The sequence below is a fragment of the Trichechus manatus genome, unplaced genomic scaffold, assembly GCF_000243295.1.
Source record: "Trichechus manatus latirostris isolate Lorelei unplaced genomic scaffold, TriManLat1.0 scaffold00192, whole genome shotgun sequence".
NCBI lineage: Eukaryota > Metazoa > Chordata > Mammalia > Sirenia > Trichechidae > Trichechus > Trichechus manatus.
The window spans coordinates 982,891-991,514 of NW_004444128.1; positions in this window are offsets into that span (position 1 = coordinate 982,891).

Consider the following 8,624-nt stretch of genomic DNA (forward strand, 5'->3'; position numbering starts at 1 on the left):
TGTCAGACAATAAGTTAAAAATATAGTCAGAGGATCTGGATTATAAAGTCTAATATGAATTACCGGTGAGCCTGATCCTCCCACTAGGGCAGCATGGCTGTAAATGAAGTGACAGAAAAACTGAGTTGTAGGTCAAGGCCCACCTTCTTATAACTGACAAGGTTCTGTATATGTCTGGACATTGACTACACAATAACCTTTTAGGCAAGCCATTAGAGATTTTCTGTCCTAGAATCCAAGGTCTCTTTGTCTCATTTCCCTTTTGAACAATATTCATAACTGAATGTGTATGTCAAATATCACATCCTTAACGAGCCTTCTTCAGCACAACAGCAATATTTTCTCTTTCATTCCTCTAAACTACCTTAATATTTGCTAAAAATCAAATGTTCCTTTTACTTATAGTTTTCCATACCATGTTCCCTAGGATACTAGTCACCAACCATTGAATGAGTGCATATTCCGTACCAGGCTCCATGTTAGATGGTAGACTCTCTACTAGCATTTCAGCATGTGCCTTGATCATGGGAGGTCCTTCAATAAATTTTTAAAAATGAATAAAAAGTTTTGCTGAAGTTAGGAACATAAGCAAAGTTTGCTAACTTCTACGCTAATGCTCTCTCCTCTACCCAATACCTCGATAAACTCAAATGTCTTTTCCTCTATAGATGCAACAAATTCACTTCTTTAAATTTGCTATAAAATAGTAAATGTACATCAGTTAGGATAATTGGATCTATTTTATGCACCAATTTTTATAGAGTAAGGCAATTCATGCCAACTGAACACATTTTAACCCACTTAGTTATAGAGGGATGAATTATGCCAACATTATCTTAGTTGTCTTTAGCTGTAGCTGCTGATAAAACACAGGTGTGATTAAAATACTGATAACAATAGATATAATGCCCCACATCTTTACTTAGACTCCATTCTTCATCTCTATTTCTGAGAATCTATCTTCACTTAATCTTAAGAAGTCTTAGGAAAAATACTGCCAACAACTTACATTATTAGCCACTGAGCATTCACCAAGTTGAAGGTAATTTATGTGTATTAGCTCTATGCTTACAATTATCTATTGAGATGGCTACTATTTCCCTCATTTTATTAGTTGAGGAAACTGAGCCTGTAGAGGATAATTTTCCTAAGAGTTGAAACAACTTCACATCTATACTCTATCTTAGTTATAAATGTAAAATTCCTATTGTCTGCCTTTCTGTTTGTTTGGTTTTGTTTTGCTTTTAGGAAATAAAGCCTCCTATGCTGGTAGCAACAGAAAATTCTCATTAAAAAATTAGGTAGTTTCTTTCCTATTTCCTTCTGGGCCCTAATAACTAGAAATACTTGGAAGACGTTACCTTTACATCTACTACATTAGACCTTGAATTGATGACAACAACAAATTAAAAACAAAAAAACTAGTTTTATGCAAAATACTTGAATTTTTTTCGAGTGCATTTACTAAAAGCATACATGCTAAGTGAAGCAGATTTCCATGGAAAATAAATAAGAAAACAAGGTTACAAATCTTTTTTAAAACGCATTACAAGTAAAAGGAATACTACCAAGATCCATGAAGGAATGAGCTATCTATTTCAGAGTCATTTGTAGGAGGACAGGTATGCATAATTTGTTAATTTTAATGAATTAGCTTACAGCAATTTAATGATAATCCCTAAATTTGAAAACCATCACATGAAAAGATATTTCAGAAGAATTTTGAATTAAAATGTTGAGAGCTTGTCTCAATGAAATACAAATGATGTCAAGTACACAGGAATGGACGGTGAAAGAGGTTACAGGAAATTCATACATAAAGTTATATACATGTGTAAGTGTCTGTGTGTGGCAGATATCCTAGGAATTTATCCCAGTCCTGGTTATTTTTCATGGTTTTTATAGATCATAGGAAAATCAGAGATTAACTAGGGCTAATTCCCCACATTTTGTTTATGATACAACTGATCACCAATTGATGAATACCATTTTTTCATCTCCACAATGAGGGGTTTGGAAGAAATGATTTTTAGTCTTTGCAAATCCTGAAGCATATTACTTTCCCAGCTGTCAACAGTTTACTCAAATGGCCACTGACTTTTCTATCAATTTTTGTCCCTCCCAATAGATCAGTTTCATTATTATAGTTCCAGATGTAGACTCTCCTTTGGCTGACTGGGACAAAATTATAATAGAAACAGAGAAATATGCCTAAATTATAATGCAATACTTGTGACAATAAATTAACATAAGATTAGTGAATTTTTTTGAACAATGTGAAAAAAGAATTATTGTTTCATTTTTGTTACGGAATTATAATTTCTTACATTTTGACATCCGAATTAGAAGTATTTGAGCCCTAAGGGTGGAAATCTCATTAAGATTTATATGTTATCAATAATAGAAATAGTTTGAAAAAATAATGACCTTGCTAATTTCTGCGTAAATATCATGTACATTGCAGTCGTCTGCTATAAACTTTTATTAAGTACCAAAGACACTTTTGGAGCTTTGCAGTAAGTATGGTACAAGGAGTTAAGAATATGAGAAGGAATTAAGATCATGTTTTATATCTTGCAGGTTTCTTGAGGATGTGGCTCTTTCTCTCTGCTGGATTCAGAATGAGAACGTGACTTACTTTGCAGAAAAAAGTGCTGGAATGTGACTATAAATTGCTATTGGTGATGGGGATTAGGGATAGCCTAAAAAATTAAAATCAACTAGTAAGTTAATGGAAACCCCGGTGCCACAGTGGTTAAGAGCTACAGCGGCTAACCAAAAGATTGGCAGTTTGAATCTACCAGGCATGTCTTGGAAGCCCTGTGGGGCAATTCTACTCTGTCCTATAGGGTCTCTGTGAGTTGGAATTGACTTGATGGCAATGGGTTTGGTTTTGGTTTTTAGTAAGTTAACAAATAATATTTGAATCCATTATTTTTCTTTTTTCTTTTTCTTTTTCTTTTTTTTACTAGATCCTCCACAGGAGGTTCGAAGAAGTGGTACATTATCTGATTGGCCTTCGAGTCCAGAGCTGTTCTGCCAACTATGATGGAAAAGCTAATGACAATTCAGATAACTTAAAGGGAAATAACTGGAAAATCAGAGAATTTTAAAATATCTAAATTGCTTTCAAGGCCCTAAATAATGGCACATCATAATTAAGCATAACTGGCACTTTATAATATGTAAAGTACTTTCACATACTTAAATTACTTTGCCTCTGAAAAACTATTGGAGGTAAGTATTATTAGTATCCCAATTTATATATATGAATAAGAGTTTCCAGGAGATTTGAGAGAGTTCAGTAAAAGTACCACACTAGCAAGTGGCAAATGTCTCTGGGTGGTGCAAAAGTTTTGTTCTCATTTACTAACCTAAAGGTGGATGGTTTGAACCCACCCAGCAGCACCACGGAAGAAATGCCTGGCAATCTGCTTCCCCAAAGATGAATTATATTTGCTAGTGTTCTTAAATTAGTATAAAGGAGTGCATTATGGTGAAAATAACATGATTCAAATGCAAACAGTCTTTGGACCTATGCTCCCCATGTTATTCTGTATAGGCAAGGACTTACGATGACCACTAAGACACATGAGCTATGTGATGTTGGTCTTGGTCTTTAGCTACCTCACTAATTCTTCATTTGGACCCGGAACTAATCATGTTACCTTTCCCTGCTGGTAATATGTGAAAATGTTTGATAAACCATAAAATGCTACAAAAGTTAGAGGGTTGTTAACAGCAAGTTTTATCATCATAAAATTGGGAAAGCTTCCTTTAAGTACTAATTTAAAGTGTATACAAAAAACTCTGCAGGGAAAATATCTCTATGCCTAGAAAATATACTGGATAAAACTATTTCCAAATTGTTGGTAGGGTGCATGAGTTAGCATTTATAGTAAGGAAAAAGAAAACATTAATTTTTTTAAAAAAAAGAAAGAAGCGTGTTATTTAGATTACTGTGGTCATGCCATTCGTGTCTGTTAGTATTACATCGTTTCTATGAGTTACTCCCACCTCCCTGCATCTTTTCATGAAACTTTGATCAGTGTCCAGAAAAATCTCCCCAAGGTACCATAATGAAGGCTCCTTTTCAACGTGGAAATCAAGCCATCTCAGCTTTGAATGTGACAAAGGATCCTGTCCACAGACAGGAGAAGGAAAAGGCATAATATTTCCCAGTCAGCCCTTCCAATCCTGGGATTCTTTGAGATACCAAGAAATGAAGTGACTGAAAGCATGGAATCTGGAAGAAGAGAGTCAGAAATCCAGTGGCTGCTTTAACACAGTTCAAGTAGGATAACAAAACCGTTCAACAATTTTACCAGCAAACAGGCAGCATTGACCTTGGAGAAGAGCCATAATAGCAGCCAGAAATAATTTCCACTGCCATCAGCAACATTATATATTCATGAGGTTATGTTTATTTGTTCTTTGTAACAAACCTTCTAATACACTAACCAAGTACTTAAGTTGTCTTTGCCCTCTTTGACATCAGCATGGAGAACAATACAGATTACACATTTTTTAACTACACAGAAAAGAGCTAGCTATAACATATGAAAATATGATGCTGAAACTTCTATCTTTCTTCTCCTACTCTCCCTGACAGTTATTCTCCCAGTATGCAATGTATTGGTACAAAAATTTATTGTTATTGTAGTAGTCGTTGTTAGATGCTGTAAAGTTGGTTCAGACTCATAGCGACCCTATGTACAACAGAACAAAACACTGCCTCTTCCTGTGCCATCCTCACAATTGTTGCTATGTTTGAACCCATTGTTGTAGCCACTGTGTCAATCCATCTCCTTGAAGAACTTCCTCTTTTTCAATGACCCTCTACTTTACCAAGCACAATGTTCTTCTCCAGGGACTGGTCCCTCCTGACAACTTGTCCAAAGCACATGAGATGAAGTCTCACCATCCTCACTTCTAAGGAGCATTCTGGCTGTACTTCTTCCAAGACAGATTTTTTCATTCTTCTGGCAGTCCATGGTATATTCAATATTCTTCTTATAAATTTCTTAACCTTAGTTAACTCTAGAGGCAAGGTCCATGTAAAATTTAGAAGAAAAAAATGAGAAGAGGAAAAAGGAAGGAAAAAACTCATCTCTGCACATTTAGCTGGAAGGAGAAAAATGCCCTGCAACCAAACAGATTTTTATGTGTTGAGTTCTCTCTTCTAATTATAAATGTGGAATTTCAAAATAAAGGAACACAGTAAAGTGACAGTGTCCCCAGAGAACAGCCAGGCTTGCTTCCAAAAGACTATAAGAAAACACTTCCTTTATTGAATTCATCCCAGTCCAAGGTCTGTCCTTCAGTTATTTAGACTCAGAGACCTAATTTATCAGATCTGGAAAGAACAAGGTGGTCTACATTAACCAAGCTTACAGAGAATGATATATAAAACAAAATACCAATTTATTAAACAACAGTTAAACTTATTAACACTCGTGGATGATCACATGGCCAGAATATTCTATATCTCTTGACCAGATCTGCATTAGATGCTGAATCATAATCATAAAGTTGCTTGGAGAACCGGGACACAGAGATAAGAGATTTGCTTGGATAATTTACAAATTTAATGCCTTCAGACAAGATAACTAACCTCATGTGTCCATATTTGCTTCAGCGATCTATTTGCATCTAGGACCAAGCAAGAACATCCCTTTCCTCCATGAGGAACATGGCTAATCAACTATTTGATAACATTTTCCTTTTCCTTTTTTTTTTTTTCTCCAAATCTGACTCACTCCTAGGATTTATGCCATAAAAGGTTAAGGGTAATTTTAGTTATTTCTGCTCTGATTAGTCACATGTAGGTTTTTGTTACACTCTCAGAGATTATCCAAATTGTTAAAGACCAACATAAAACAAAGTAATCCATTGAAGTAAATATGTGTATGTTTGTATATCCTCTTTCACACAGTTGTTATACTTAGAATGTAATGAATATAACACAAAGCCTTTCCTATCTCAAAGATATGTTTTTCAATACAAAAAGTCAACAATTCTTTGGAAAGAGAAAGCATTACATACATACTGAAGTAGATATGTGAAATATTTACTACTTGTTCTGAAAATATCACAGAACATGCATAATTAAAGTAGTACACTGACTTGTCTCTCTCCCTCACTCAAGTGTATTCCACACTATCCTGGCACTCTGGAACAAAGCTTTATTCTATTTTATTCCAGAATGCACATCCAATTCCTGGATCTAAAATCTGTTTATTCATAGTTGCTAAAAAGAATAAATATATGGAGTGATATCATTTCTTAAAGTGAGTCCCCTGGGAAGCAGGATTGAGACTTTTGGAGGATCCAGAGAACCTGTCAGCATATGTGGGGTGATGGAGTAAAGGAGGCTGGGAAAGAGAAGCAGGGATGGAACACAGACAGAAGAGACTGGGAATCTCAAAACATGTTTTCACTACTTAATTTTTTTTCCCAGGATTGGACTTAAATGGTAGACAGAATACTTCAAAATGAAACAGACTTTAAATTTTAATGCTGTCTCCTCTAGCTGTGTTCAGGGAATGTTACTCAGTTACATTTTAGAAAAAATTCCAGGGAGTAACCTCTTCCTTCTTTATGTTCTCCTTCATCTATAGAAACCCTATGACTTTTCTTATTCCTGTGAAGACTGGAGGGAAAGGAAATAGCAAAAATGAAGAGGTAAGAGTTAAAAGGAAAAGAGAAAGTCAGAAAGAAATGTTCTCCAAGTTTACAAATTGAAATGCTACTTTGTTAAAGTCTCCTTTCATACAGATGGGAGAAAATAAGAATTTAGGAAGATTGAACAAAAATTGTCCCGCTTTTGAAGAATAAAATTGGAAACCTGATAAAGAATACCTCAAAGGGCTTTGCTAAATTAAATAACAGAAGCCGAAGAAAACATTTTGTATTAATTACACAAAAGAGATCTATGCAGACACCATAAAATGAATAAATCCAAGAACTCAGTTACAAATTCAATAACAGAAAAGGATACAAATTATAAGATATAATCTGCCGTGCTATTGCCAAGTAAACAGATTCAATTTTGCCCCGTGAGATTTCAGCACAATTTTTATTTCTTCTTTTAACTTTTATTGTTTTTTACAAATTGTGTAATTCTTTCTCAGTGCAGTTTAAGAAACTAGGTAACAGCAATGTATACTGAAATAGGAGTTTTGATGATTATCTAAATTAAGTCATGTCAAGAGTACAGTTTGTTTTAGCTCCAAGCCAGCCTATAAAAACATCTCTTATTAGTCCAATAAGGACAAGCTACCTGTTGTATTCTAGTTACAAAAGTGTTATAACTCATAAGAATGAAGAAGTCAGATCACAGCTTGATATTCATATCCAAGAGAGGAGTGCCACCAATGTTGTTAAACATAACAATTTTAGATTATAGCAAAAATGTTTAAAAAAAAGGTCATGAAGATCCCTATACAGAATAGTTGATATTATTTTCATGAATCCAGCCTTTATAAGAAGGCACAAAATTTACAACCATCTATTCTTCAAGTGAAGTTCATGGGTAGTACAAATGTCAAGTGCTTGGCTGCTAACCAAAAGGTTGGTGGTTCAAGTCCACCTAGAGATGCATTGGACAAAAGGCCTAGTGATTACTTCCAAAAACTCAACAACTGAAAATCCTATGGAGCACAGTTCTATTCTGACATACACGGAGCTGTCATGAGTCAGAATTGACTCAATGGCAATGGGTTATTTTATTTATTTATTTTTATTCTTCAAATAATTGTTTATAAGTTGCTCAGGTTTGAACTCTGGATAATTATATAAAAGTCTGACTAACAATTTCTTTTTACCAGGACTTTAAAATATTAAGGAGGCAAGAATTTTGGCCGTAGATGAATCTGACTTCTTTCTGTGGTTAAGGACGTGGACAGTGTAGTCACTCTGCATGGGTTTGAGTCACAGTTTTACTATCTCTTAGCTGTGGAACACTGAGTAAGTTATTAAACTCTCTAAGCCTCAGTCTTCACATCTGTAAGATGGTAATTACAATACTGCTTAACTCAGAGGGTTGTGATGCAGATTGAACAGCATCATTCATGAAAAAACGGTACATGGTAAGTAGTCCATAAAAGTAGAATGAGAAAAAAACCAAAAATTTTTTTTTTTGTGCTTCAGGTGACTTTATTTAGAGATTGATTTTTAATGTTATATAACCAATATAAGTGAAATACTACCTTTTTTTCCCAGAAGAAAAAGTTGATATTGGAATACACAATTTGATATGTATATATATATATGTATGTATATCTCAAAAGGATAAATACGTATACTCATATTTTTGGTTATTTTCCTGAAGGAGACCCAAGGCCGTGGCAATTGAACTCAGCAATGATATCTTCTGAAGACCACAGTTTTCTATTCCATAGTCAAAAAACAATTTATTTTTTTCATCTAGAGGATGAGGATTTCTAGACATGAGTGACATGACTGATAAATAGCTTGATTTTCCTAAACCAACTTGAATTACTTCAATCCATGCAGAATTGATGCAGTTAATGGGAGAACTGGGATGAAATGGATCACTGCTCATTCTAGCCAGCTGTAAGAACTTTATCAGTTATCTCTCCTGCCACAAACTTTAGGCCAAA